The sequence below is a fragment of the Zalophus californianus genome, chromosome 6 (assembly GCF_009762305.2).
Source record: "Zalophus californianus isolate mZalCal1 chromosome 6, mZalCal1.pri.v2, whole genome shotgun sequence".
In the NCBI taxonomy this organism is placed as follows: Eukaryota; Metazoa; Chordata; class Mammalia; order Carnivora; family Otariidae; genus Zalophus; species Zalophus californianus.
In genome coordinates this window covers 2,779,272-2,792,933 of record NC_045600.1, presented here as the reverse complement: position 1 = coordinate 2,792,933, position 13,662 = coordinate 2,779,272, and the positions used below count along the sequence as shown (strand labels likewise).

Below are 13,662 nucleotides of genomic sequence, written 5' to 3'. Positions count from 1 at the left end.
CTCTGGCCCCACCCACCTGCGCGCGCGCGTGTGTGTGTGAGGAATGTGTGTGTGAGCGCGCGTGTGTGCTGTGTGCACGGCTGTGCGGGAGCGTGTGTCGGCCGGTATGTGAAGGAGTGTGTAGTGCGAGGGATGTGAGCGTGTCTGTGCCCAGGTGAGTGTGAGCGTGTCTGAATGGCACCGTGTTTAGGAATGCGTGTCTGTGAGCCTGTGTCGGCAAGTGTGCGGGTGTGTGGGGTGATGGTGAGCGTGTGTCTGGGGGTGCAGTCTGTGGGAGTGAGCGTGGCCGCGCGGGTGAACCGGGTGACGCCATCGCTCCCGGCCGCCACGGAACCTGCACCTTTGGGGCCCACACGCCGCTGCGTGGCTGTTTTTTTGTTTTGTTTTGTTTTTTTTACCCGGAAAGGGGGGGACGGCGGGAGCGCGCGGCGGCCCGGGGGGCGGGGGCCGCGCAGAGCGAGGGGGCGGGCGGCGCGGCGGCGGGCGCGGGGGGCGTCGGGGGCCGCCCGGGCTCGCGCGCGGCGCCGTTGCTAAGGCCAGCGGGCGGGCGCGGGGCGGGCGCGGGGCGGGCGGGCCTTAGCAACGGGCGGCGGGCGCGCGCGCTGGGGGGAGCGGGGCCGCGCGGGCCGCGGGCGCGTGGGGCTGGCCGCGCTCGCCGGCTCCTGCGCTCCCACGCGCGCGCGGGCGGCGGGGGCGGGGCGGGCGCGCGCCGGGGCGCGCGCCGGCGGCCGGCGGGGATTTCCAGCGCGCGAGAGGAAGTGCTGTGAGAGGGTGCGTGAGGGCGCGAGGGAGCGCGGCGCGGCGCGGCCGCCGCGTGCGCGAGCCGGGGTTGCAGCCCAGCCGGGACTTTCCAGCCGGCGGCGGCGGCGGCCGCCGGCCCTTCCCCGCCCCCCGACATGGGGCTGCCCGGGGAGCAGGACGCTGCGGACCGCGGCGGAGGACGCGCCCGGCGCCCCTGAGCCGGCCGAGCGGGGCGGACCGCGGGGTAAGGGGCCGCGGCGTTGGCGGGCGGCGTTGGCGGGCGGCTCCATCCCCGGCGGCTCCTTCCCGCGCCCGCGCCGGCGGCGGCGGCGGCGGCGGCGGCGGCGGCGGCGGCGGCGGCGGCCCGGGGCCGGAGCGGGGCCGGGGCGGAGCAGGCCCGGCGCCCGGCGGCGAGTGCCCGGTGCGGCGCCGCCTCGCCCCCGCCCGGGCCCGCCCGCCCCCCGAGCGCCTCAACTTCGGAAAACTTTGTCCTCGAGGCCGGGCCCGGGGCCCGCGGGCCGGGGTGCCCGCAGCTTTTCAGGAAACGGGGTGCCGAGGCCTCTTGAAAGCGTGAGTCCCGCGGGGTGGGGAGAGCCGGCATCTTCTGCGGGGCGCTGTGTTTTCGCGGTGGGAGGGACGCTCTGGCTCGGGGGTCTGCGCCCGCAGACGTGCTCGCCCTGGGCTGGCGGCGGGTGGGATTTTTTTGAGCCGTTATTTAAAAGTTTATACTGAGTCATTCCTCTGCAGATGGACCTCTGACTGATTCATAAGCGGGGAGCTGCAGTGGCCTCGAAGGCAGGCGGGTACTGGGCTCCAGTTTTGGGCAAAATGCACCCATTCTACCTTTGATTAATAGTAAAGGTCAGGCTGGGCTCCCAGAGGTGCAAAAAATGAAAATGATCCGTGCCACAGTATTTAAAATTTCATCTTGACGCGCCAGGCTATGGCTCACGTACGTTTTGCCACGTTTTCACATTGTCACCCCATTTGGGGACATCTATTTAATATTTGGACCTGTAGAGAGGATTCTGCGTGGAACATTCTTTACCCTTAATCTGAAAAGATAGCAACAAAATGGAAATGGATGAACTGTCGTGGACGTGCTTTGAAATTTAAGAACCCTTCAGCTAATGGGCCGTTGAAGGAAACAGTTTTATTTCACGTTTTTCCTACTAAGCTCTGAATCAGATTTCGGGCGGAGATACGGTGTGTGTGCGTGTGCGTGTGCGTGCGTGTGCGCGCGCGTGTGTTCATTTATTTTTGTGGAGTCATAAAGGCTGTACCGAGTAGCGTTACCTTACTGCTTCTTAATTTACATTCACAGCATACAACTGAGGAGGAGCCATAATTTGTTGTTGTTTTTTTTTCTGGCATTTGCCGTGAATACACACTGGTGAAGCTTTTGGAAACGTATTCTGTAATCTTCTGTATTACCTATAAAATTCTTATTTAAAGAAACGAGCAGGCGGACCATCAGTTGGTGCTAAAAAATCTTCGCGTGTCTTTCCCATCTTTGAAAATGGCCTGTTAAAAAGACTGCATCATGTGTAGGATGTTTGGCAAAATAGTGCCCAGCCATTCTATTTTCAAGTGAAAGGGGATATTTGCCTTTTTACCCTGTTGTGACTGTATAGATATATATTTAGAATTAGTGTAAAGATGAAAAATTCGTCGGCCAAGCAAAATAAGCCGTACTGGTATGGAAACTGGAAAATATATAAGATTGGAAATCCTTGTGAGTAGATGCTCGTGGCAGACACCCTGACAGACCTGGGATTCCAGCATCACTAATTAAAATCAGCCCCTGTCACGCATGAGGTTTAAGACGTTGAGGTGTCTCAGCCAGACGCCATCTGTTCCAGCTGTCACAGTGCAGAAGCCAGGAAAGCAGAGAGAACTGGCAGGGAGAAGTCCAGCATTTTTTTTTTTTTTTTTTTAAGACATTCATGTGAATTTTTCTGTGAGGGGAAAGAAGACCAATTATTTTCCTTGGAGTCTATTCATGCATTTTGGAATTAATAAGATGGCCTCACTTAATGAGACGGGTGTAAACACATTCCGCTGGAAACAGGCAATAGCAGTGGTCAGTTGTTTCTCTTAATACCGTCAAAATATTCCTGCTCTTGTTCATGCCTTGAAGAAGGTCCTTCATTTAACTGAAACACCTGGGCTGCTTCTTGGTGTTTTCCCCTGTGCTTGGGATTTTGATTCTATAAACACCCCGGCTAGAATCCCTTTATTTTTTAACTGTGCAAAGCTGAGAAAGGCCTTCCTGGGGTATTGTCAGGATAGATATGCTAATAAACTGAGGAGGAGAATGATTTATCACTCCCTTAAAGTCCTTCTGTGTGATGTTAAAGCTGTACTTCAAGAAAGATAAAACTGTCACCGTGGTGTTGCAAGTCCGGGCTGGCTCAAGCAAACAAAGGAAATTGCGTTAAATTTGCCCATCTCTATTTTCTCATCTTCTTATAGCAGGACTCTCCAAACAGCAAGTGATCTGAACTATCAAGTATTATGCAATAGCTGAGTTTCCTTGCCATGGTCAATTTAAGAACTGTTAACTTGGTGGAGGAGACATCTTATGACCAAGGCCCCCTGTGTTGATTCCATAGAGTCAAGACCCGTTGTGTGCTTTTTTACAAGTGCTGGTAGAGGAAGAAATACTATTTTTTTGGTGCGGTGGCGGGGGAGAGTCATAGTATTGACTTCACATACTGACAGAAACTGGGAAGGGAGTTACTGAGGGAGAAAGAAGGAAGTGAAGCCATTGGATCTGGAAGGTGACCAGAGAGAGGCAGTCGAGGCCTAACTGTGGAGGTGATGCTTAGGCTTGTTCTGAGCGGGAGGAGTAGAGCTGGAGGGAGAGGCCAGATTCCTGTGGGCAGGAGGGCAGTAGAGAGGTGAATGGGGGAAGGTGCCACTTGCATCATAGCTAGAGGCTTTGGGTCCCCAAAGGAGCCAGTGGACATAGAAGAAAATGTAATTTTAAACAGAAAGGAAAAATGTAAGAAAACTACGTGTGCCTGAGTAGTATCTATGATTCACAATTAACTAAAAAATACAAAACGGCTTCTTTCTCATTTTGAAGAGGCTTTATTGACTGTCTGTGTTCTGTACAACACTATGTTAGAGGAGTGGGGGGTGGGGAACTGACCAACCTAGGAAGGAGGGGTGAGGTTTTTATCATTAAGCAGTAAAATTTCTTGTGGCGAAAATTTTTTGTCTCATTGTGCAGACACCTTGGGCTGAGGCTGGCAGGTAGTAAGATGTCATAAATGTAGGTGACTGTCGGTTTCTGACAACTCCAAAAATCAGGTGGGAATCTCTTGCTGAATTGTGTTCCTCAGGATAAGTGGATCATTAACTGGGAGTTGGGAATCTTTTTCTCATCTAACAATGTTCAATTAATGTGCCTTGAGTTCCCATAATGTTCTTGTTACAGAGCTGGGATGTGTGTGATACAGCACCTGCCTTTAAGGCCAAGGTCTGCAGAAGTCCGCCCCTGTGCACCAGGACGGGAGATACCTGAAACCATGGGTATCGGACCAAGACAGTACCAGGACTGAAGCTTGTGGCAGGAAGAGTGAGGAAAAGTGGAAATTTACCACCCTGCCCTCAAGGAACTGGTGCTCAGCTGGAGAGGGAAGCCCCACCAGGAAGAAACTAAGTAGGCATAAAATGTAGGCTAAAGTGAGTTAGTGGATTGTGCGGAAGACTGGAAGCATGGTGAGAATTCAGGAAAGGGGAAGCTTTTGGCTGGCTGGGGGTAGTCAGGGAAGGCGTCTGGGAGGCGGGTGTTGAGCCCCAGCATTAGGGAGGCCATTGGGCCTCTTGCAGGACCCTTTGAATGGCAGGAAGAGGATTTCTTTCCACCCCCCCCCGTGTTTTGGTAAGATGAGATCTGACAGTTTGCTCTCCTGTCACTTCTTGCCAGTTCGACACAGTGCTGGTGATGCTGCTGGTCAGTGGATTTCCAGTTGCGATGTTTCCTGTGCTGTCCTCTAGCTCTTAACCAGGAGCTCAAGTGGGTCAGGCAGTGTGCCGCTGCGAAGGGCCCGGCCTGCACTGGGGAGCAGAGCAGTAGCTCGGCCGTGTCTACTGTTTTTGTTGTAGGTCGAGTCTCAAAAGGCGGTGGGGGGGGAGGGGTGTAAGTGTTAATAAAAAGCACCTGTTCCTCAGGAACTTGCCCCCCCACCCCTGTCAACCTACTGCCCTGTCATCTGTGCTGAAGTGACCTAAATCTCTTTAATTCTCAAGAAATAAAAAAGTCAGGTCCTATAATTTCATTTCATGATTTACGTTTTTCTAGAGAGCTTGTTCTGTGCTGATTTTAACTATGTTATTTTTTTAATGGAGGTGATTGGGTAACTTTTTATGAGGTCATTCTGCCAAGAAAGATACCAGGCCTGCTGTTCTGATACTCTGATTTCCTTTCCAATTTAAACACTGACTCTATGGCAAAACCCAAAAGCCTGGGCGCCTGGGTGGCTCAGATGGTTAAGCGTCTGCCTTCAGCTCGGGTCGTGATCCCAGAGTCCTGCGATCGGGTCCCGCATCGGGCTCCCTGCTCCTTGGGAGCCTGCTTCTCCCTTGCCTCTCTCTCTCTATCTCTCATGAATAAATAAATAAAATCTTAAAAAAAAAAAAACCCAAAAGCCTGTTTATTGGAAATTTGGTTCCTTAAGTGGAGTGAAAAGCTAAATTGATTAACCAAGTAGGATAATAAAATCTTTAGGACAATGGTAGTATCAGAGTGGTAAAACCTGAGTCTCCAGGAGTCATGATAATTATAGTGAAGGTTTTCAGAGACTGGCTTTGTACTGTGGAAGGTTAATGCCCAGTAGGAGGCCTGCATACACTGGAGGTGATGAGGAACCCATTAGGCCCCTCCTGTCAGTGTTTGTGTCCAGAACTGCAAGTTTGGGAGAGAGGAGAAACGCGCCAGATGCCCACACAGTAATTCCGTGTGGTTTGGCTGATAACGTCTGCAGTCTGGTGTGCCTCATAGCTGCCTGTCAGGCTTAGCTCCCTGGTTTGTTGCGTTAAGAGGCTTGTATAATGGGAGACTTCATTTGACATTGTAACTTCCCTGGGTGCTTTTAATGACTTAGAAAGGAAGAACAGGAAAAACTACTTGTCTTTCCCTGCTCAGTAATGCCCTGAAGTCACAGCTTTATTCTAGAAATTAAATTCTATCCTTTTTGGATTAATACAGCCTGATGTTTTGAGATGTTATTATAGGGCAAATTAAATGTTCTGATTTCGGATGGCTTTTGTGTGTGAGAAAGGGCATGGCATGGCTTTAGTATGTCTCAAGCCCTTAATGGGAGTCTAGGCCTGTTAAGTTTTAGCTTTAATTTTTTCTTAAAATTTATTTTTTATTTTTTAAGTAATCTCTGCACCCAACATGGGGCTTGAACTCACGACCCTGAGATCAAGAGTCTCATGTTCTATGATTGAGCCAGCCGGGCGTCCTTTATCTTAAATTTTAATACAGATTTTATATCGTACTCAATAATATGTCTGATTTTTTAAAAATATAAACACACTTTGTCTCCCAAATTTTTGAGTATAGTTAATTCTCCAAAAGATGCATTTCGTTTGTCCTTGGCTCCCCGAGGATCCCCGAGGGCTTCCCTGGCATCCTACCATGGGTCCCTGGAGCTGTCCATTCCCCAGCTTGAGAAGGGGAGGATCTAAATGCCAGTCCTGCCCTCTGTCCTTGGGCAGACTCTTGGTTCTCTCTGAATAGGTTTCCCCATCTTTAAAATGGGGTAGAAAGCACCATGCACATCACATGCTTGTTATGAGTGAAATGGACAATAAAGCATGCTACTGATGTTAATTTTTTTTTTTTTTTAAGAGAGGGGGAGGGAGAGAGAGACAGAATCTTGAGCAGGCTCCACGAGCAATGCCGAGCCTTATGCAGAGCTTGATCTCACCACCCTGGATCATGAACTGAGGTGAAATCAAGAGTCAGTGGAATGAGCCACCCAGGTGCCCCTGAGGTTAATTTTCATACAATAACTGCTAATATAATAGCTAATCAAGATGTAGTAGAATAAGAATGTTAAGATCTTAAAATAGGAACATAATATGTCTTTGCCTATGGTAAGGACTGTGGAGACTTTCTAGTTGAATTCCCTCTTTTTATATGGGAGGCTTGGAGTGTTTGGGTTAGTAACTGTCCCAAGTCAGGTAATGGCAAAGCATGGACTGTTCACCCAGACTAGAGTTTTTTCTTTACATTCTTCACTTGTCAAGATTTGCCCCAGAGAACCTGCTTGGCCTCTGTTCCAACTTAGGAGAATTGACAGTTATTTGATCAGCACACATTTGAGAGCTTAGTCGGGAGCTATGCCAGATGTCAAAGCTAAATAGTCAAGTAAGAAGCTGTATGATGGCCATCCTCAAGGAGCTTCTGTAAGGTGATGAGCCAGAAGAGCCTGTGGATTATGGCACAGTGTGGTAGGTGCTGTGAGCTGCTGAGGGAGCGTGGGGTGCCGTGTAATTTGGACTGGGGGGTTAGGAGGTGTTTTCCAGGGAGAACAAGCATGAGCAAGCTTGCGGAAGAGGAAAAGCATTTGCTGGCAGAGTTGCATGTCAGAGGGCCCATGAGTCTGAAGCTGTTCCCCACGGCTGTGTTTCAGGGAGAGGGCTCAGGAACTGGGAACTGGCTGCCTTTGGGGGCGCCTCTGTGCCAGCCTAACTTTTGAAGTTAAGAATCATTCCCATTTTACAGATGAGAATAATGAAGAGCAATAGACTCTATAGAGTTTATGTTTTCATTACTGTGCTGTGTGGTCAGTTTAAGCTGAATTATAATCCAGTTTTGGATTTTGTTCGCATTCTAGACTTTTTAGTTTTGCTTTCAGATTCTAGTGTTTTAGTTTTGTTGCTATGTAGTGCTTTTTAAAGAAATTGTGTATTTTTCCAGCATATGTTTTTTGTATGCAGCCTTTCCTTTCCTTTAACATCTGCTTTGCCTATATCAACTTATTTTTCTAGCCGGTATTCCTTCCATTCCTTCTTTCTGTTTTGAGTTATTTTCTTATAGCAGCAACATTGCATTCAATATCCTTTAACAAATTCAGTTAAGACGTTCTTTACCCTTGTGGTTCAGATGTTGCTTACATCTTGCTGAGTAGCAGTCCCAAACCTGACTTACTAATGTGTTTTCTTTCCCCTTTCCCTCTCTTAATTTACATTTAAACTGGTAGTCTAGTAATAATGATAGTATTTAGTCATTATATCTTTATAGAGGTTTACAAACATTAGCTTATTAGTGGTGAACAAGTCCCCGAGGCCTGGTCACTCTGTAGAGAGCGTAATGGTTGCAGCCCAGCGCAGTCAAATTTCTACCCATTCATCTGGAATGTAATTATAACTACAGATTACTTATGGGAGTATAAGTTAAAGGCAAGGAAGCCTTCTCCAGATTTAGCAAGGAAATGATGTTGTTGACTATTTTGGAGAAGATTTTATGTGGCTCTTCTGCTAGAACTGCTGGACAGTTTTGAACACAGAACCAGGAGGGGTCAGTGATGGCTGGATTGAGGTGAGGAGGCTTGTTGCATAGGCATCGGTAGCTCCAGGAAGGGTTGTGAATGCTGGCACACAGCTGGACACCGAGGCCACAAGGTCATGTTCCTGGCGTGGTAGAGGGTAGATTCCTTAGTTCTTAACACGAGTTGGACTTTTTGGGTGCATGCCACGGCATTGGATAGCAAAGACCTCATGTTTATGGAGCCTGCTCTGCCTTCTTCAGATTGAGGAATGTTCTGGTGCATCTTGGATGGGTCTCTAGTGTTGAGATGACAAGCTTCTCAAGGACAGGGTCACTTCATCCTATTTTCAGTCTAGCCTAAGATGTGCTCTGTAAAAATGAGACGAATTTTTGTATGGAAGGAGTATGGGTTTGAAATCAGACCCGATTTGAATTCTGGTCCTTCCTTTAGCTAACTATGGTGGTAAGTTACCCTTTCTGAACCTCAATTTTCTCGTCGATGAAAAGGTAGTTGTGAGGAATAAAAGTGAGAATATGAGTGAATGTGAGAACCTATCATATCATAAGTGGTAATTCCTCTCCCTCTTTCCTTTCCTGAGTGATTTCCTAAAGGGAAAACATGTCTTCCTAGCAAGGTGAATGACAGGCTCTCTTGAGAGTATGGCTTGGCCCTGAAAGCTACAGAGTAAGTGTAGAAACAGCATATTATTGGACTATAAAGAAATTATTCATAATGAAGAGTAAAATGATTTTTAGAAAAGGAATTTTTGCATGTGATGACTTTTGATAAAATTTATATTTAATTTTAGTACATTATTTCTTTTATTATTTAGTAGAATAACATTCTTCAATTCATTCGAGTCTCTGTTCAAATGTCACTTCTTCCAGGAGGTCTTCCCTGAACACCCTAATTAAAATACTCCATGCTGTAACTCTAGACTCTTACCTTGCTTTTTAAATTCGTAGCAGAAAATTTTTGTTCATCATCTTAATCCATATAGTGGAGAAGTGCCTGGCGTGTGGTAGGTACTCAAGTATTTGTATGGATGAATCAATATACTATAGTCTAACCACATTTTCTTTTATTGAGGCAAAATTCACATAACATGCAATTACCATTTTAAGTGTGCAGTTCAGTAGTACTTAGCATATTCACAGTGTTGTGCAACCACCAGCTTTGTCTAGTTTCAAAACTTTTTCATCACCCCATTACATAATCTTATACCCATTAAGTAATCATTCCCCATTCTCTCTTCCTCCCAACCCCTGGTTACCTCTAATCTGCTTTCTGTCTCTATGGATTTGCCTTCTCAGGACAGTTCATATAAAAGGGATCATACAATGTGTGACCTTTTATGTCTAGCTTCTTTCACTTAGTGTAATGTTTTTGAGGTACAGCTAAATTGTAGCATGTATAAGTATTTTGTTCTTTTTTATGGCTGAATAATATTCCATTGTGTGTGTGTATACCACAAATTATCCATTCATCCAGTGATGAATGTTTGGATTGTTTTCCCCTTTTGGCTATTATGAATAACGTGTACAAGTTTCTGTGTAGACATGTGTTTTCATTTCTCTTGCGTGAAGTACCTAGGAAATGGAATTGCTGGGTCATACAATAATTCTGTGTTTAACTTATTTCCACAGGCAATGTACTAGGTTCCAGTTTCTGGTACATCTTCGCCAACATGTATGTATGTATGTACGTAAGCTATTCTTGTGGATGTAGAGTGGTATTTTCATTATAATTTTGTATTTCCTTAATGGCCAGTGATATTGAACATCTTTTAATTGTATGTCTTTTTTGGAATGATGTCCCTTCAAACCCTCTGCCCATGTTTTAGTTGGGTTGTTAACCTTTTTGTTGTTGGGTTGTAAGAGTTCTTTATATATTTTAAATATTAAACCCTAATTAAGTATGTGGTTGACAAATATTTTCTTCCATTCTGTAAGTATTTTTTTCACATGCTTAATAAATGCCCTTTGATGCACAGAAGTTCTTAATTCTGATAAGGTCCAATTTATTTTTTTTCTTTTTGTTGCTTGTGCTTTTGGTATCAAATCTGAGAATCTGTTGCCAAATCTGAGGTCATGAAGATTTATCTCTATATTTTACAGTTTTAGCTCTTACATTTAGGTCTTTGATCCATTTTGAGTTAATTTTTATATATGGAGTGAGCTAGGAGTCCCACTTCATTCTTTTGTATGTGGTTATACACTTGTCCCAGTACCATGTGTTGAAGGGACTATTCTTTTTCCATTGGATGGTCTTGGCACCCTGTTGGAAATCGGCTGGCCATAGATGTTTGACTTTATTTTTTGGACTCTCAGTTCTGTTCTCTTGGTCTATATGTCTGTTCTTATGCCAGTGGCACACTGTTTTAATTACTGTAGCTTTATAGAAAGTTTTGAGGTAGTAAGAGAAGTATGAGTCTTTCAACTCTATTTTTCTTTTTCAATATTGCTTTGACTACTTGGGACCTCTTGCGGCTTCATATTAATTTGAGGATCAGTTTTTCTCTTTCTGCAAAAAACGGTCAGTGGAATTTTGATCAAGATTGCTTTGAATCTGCTTTGAGGAGTTGCCATTGTTACAATCTGAGTCTTCGGATCCATGACTGTGGGGTGTCTTTCCACTTATTTACATCTTTAATTTCTTTTAGGAAGATTTTGTAGTGTCAATGTACAAATCTTTTACCTTCTTTGTTAAATTTATTCCTAGATATTTTGTTCTTTTGGATGTTTTTTACATGGAATTGTTTCCTTAATTTTCTTTCAGATTATTCATTGCTAGTGTATGAAAACACAACTGATTTTTGTGTGGTGATCATACACCCAGACTTTGCTGATTTGGTTATTACCTCTAATAGTTTTCCTTTCTTTCTTTTTTTTTTTTAAGATTTTATTTATTTATTTGACAGAGACACAGCAAGAGAGGGAACACAAGCAGGGGGAGAGGGAGAGGGAGAAGCAGGCTTCCCGCTGAGCAGGGAGCCCAATGCGGGGCTCGATCCCAGCACCCTGGGATCATGACCTGAGCCAAAGGCAGATGCTTAACGACTGAGCCCCCCAGGTGCCCCTCTAGTAGTTTTCTGGGTTTTTTATGGGATTTTCTATATATAAAATCATGTCATATGCAAATAGGGATAGTTTATCTCTTTCTTTCCAATTTGGTTACCTTTTTTTTTTCTTTTTCTTGCCTAATTGCTCTAGCTACCACTTCTATAGTGTTGAATAGCAGAAGTGAAAGCAGACATCCCTATCTTGTTCCTGGTCTTAGGGGAAAGTTTTCAGTCTTTCACCATTGATTATGAAGTTAGGTGTGGGCTGTTTGTTTTGTTTTGTTTTTTAATAAATGCCCTTTATCATGTTTTTTTTTTTTAAAGATTTTATTTATTGAGGCACACAGAGGCAGAGGCAGAGAGAGGAGCAGGCTCCCCAAGGAGCAGGGAGCCTGATGTGGGACTCGATCCCAGGACCCCGGGATCATGACTTGAGCCAAAGGCAGATGCTTAACCATCTGAGCCACTCAGGTGCCCCCCTTTATCATGTTAAGGAAGTTCCCTTCAGTTCCTACTTGGCTGAGTGTTTTATCATGAAAATATGTTGAGTTTTGTCACATGCTTTCTGTGTGTCTATTGATATGATCATGTGGTTTTTTTCCCCCCCTTATTCTATCAGTGTGGTGTATTTATGTTAATTGATTTTGGTATGTTGAACCACATTTGCTCTCCTGGGATAAATCTCACTTTACTGGGGTGTATCATCCTTTTAATGTCTTGTTGGATTTGATTTGATAATATTTTGTTGAGATTTTTACATCCAAGTTCATAAGGGATATGGGTTTTTATTTTTTGTGGTATCTTTGTCTGGCTTTTGTATCAGGGTACCAACTGCATTTTGATTGGACATCCTATTTCTTCAGAATTTTGAAAACTTTCCTGTCCTCAGTAGTGTGTAGAAAATTCAAGAAGGGTTTTGAAGCAGGCAGGATGATGATGATCATGCCACATACCTCCCCGCTTCCCAACACAAGGCTGCCCTTCATGGCCTATCACTGGGAAAATCCTGGCTGACATGACCACCATAACTCTGTGTCCACCAGTGGAGAAGGGAGGAGGGGACACTATTCCTTTTGCCAGGACAGGAGAGAGATGTGCTTGTCATTTTCTGAAAAAGCTACAGATTGTCCCAGATAATGGCTGCTGAGTAACAAACTGTCCTAAGCATCAGTGACCTAAAACAGCAGTAATCTATTTTTATTTTTATTTATTTGTTTATTTTTTAAGATTTTATTTATTCATTTGTCAGAGAGAGAGCACAAGTAGGGGGAGTGGCAGGCAGAGGGAGAAGCAGGCTCCCCACTGATCAAGGAGCCCAATGTGGGACTCGATCCCAGGGTCCCGGGATCACAACTCGAGCCAAAGGCAGATGCCTAACCGACTGAGCCACCCAGGTGTCCCGAGCAGTAATCTATTTTTAGATCTCATGGTCCTGTGAGTTGATCAGGCAGGGTTGAGCTGGGTGATTCTTCTGCTCTGTGTAGCATTAACCTAGGTCACATACTGGTATTTATCTGGCATCTGGTCTGGAGTCCAACATGGCTGGATGTTTGGAAGGCCTGGCTTTGTGGTTCTTCCCTTTCCATGTACTGTCAGGGCCTCTGTAGATGGCCTCTCTGCCAGGGTGGGTGGACTTCTTACCTGGCAGCCTAGGACTCCTACAGTGAGTATTCTGGGAGAGGAAGCAGAGACTGACTCATTGGTGCAGCATTATTCCTGCTATGTTCTATTGGTCGAAGAACCCTCAAGGTACTCCCAGTTTTAGGGATAGAGGGGACACATTGCCTAGCTCTTATTGAAAGGAGTGTCAAGGAATTTGTGGCCCTCTTTAACCCACTGTATGTGTCGTGGTCCGGTTCTAGTGCTATCAGCAGTGTGTATTGTATACGCTTTGTAAGACAGGCTTTTGTGGGCTAAAATGGAAACCCCAACTGTTGTGTGTTACCTGTTTTCTGTGAGAAAATGCATTCTGTGTTCTCAACCAAGAATTCATGAATAAAATTTTGGAATACACCCATTCATAAAATGGTAATAAAATGTATGTTTTTTCTACTTAATCAGCAGGCATCCTTGATCATCTGTTTGTCAGGAGTTTTTCAGGTACAACTTTGGGTCTGTAGATTTTCCCTTCCTGTTAGTTCATTTATTTTTTATTTAATTCTTTTTTAATTTTGAATAGGCTTCATGCCCAGCGTGGAGCCCAAGGTGGAGCTTGATCTCATGACCCTGAGATCAAGACGAGCTGAGATCAAGAGTATGACACTTAACTAACTGAGCCACCCAGGCGCCCCTCCTGTTAGTTCATTTTAAAAATTATTTGAAAATTCACTTTCATTTTGAAGAGTATTG

The 13,662-nt window shown here is 45.4% G+C and overlaps 1 protein-coding gene across 1 annotated transcript in view; it reads left to right on the top strand.

Moving 5' to 3' along the window:
• Positions 1–778: 778 nt before the first annotated feature.
• TRAF3 (TNF receptor associated factor 3) overlaps positions 779–13,662 on the top strand; it is a 110,987-nt gene continuing 98,103 nt past the window's right edge. The window contains exon 1 of the mRNA XM_027569288.2: positions 779–985. The gene's annotated coding sequence lies outside the window, so the exon portion shown is untranslated. The remainder of the gene's footprint in view (positions 986–13,662) is intronic.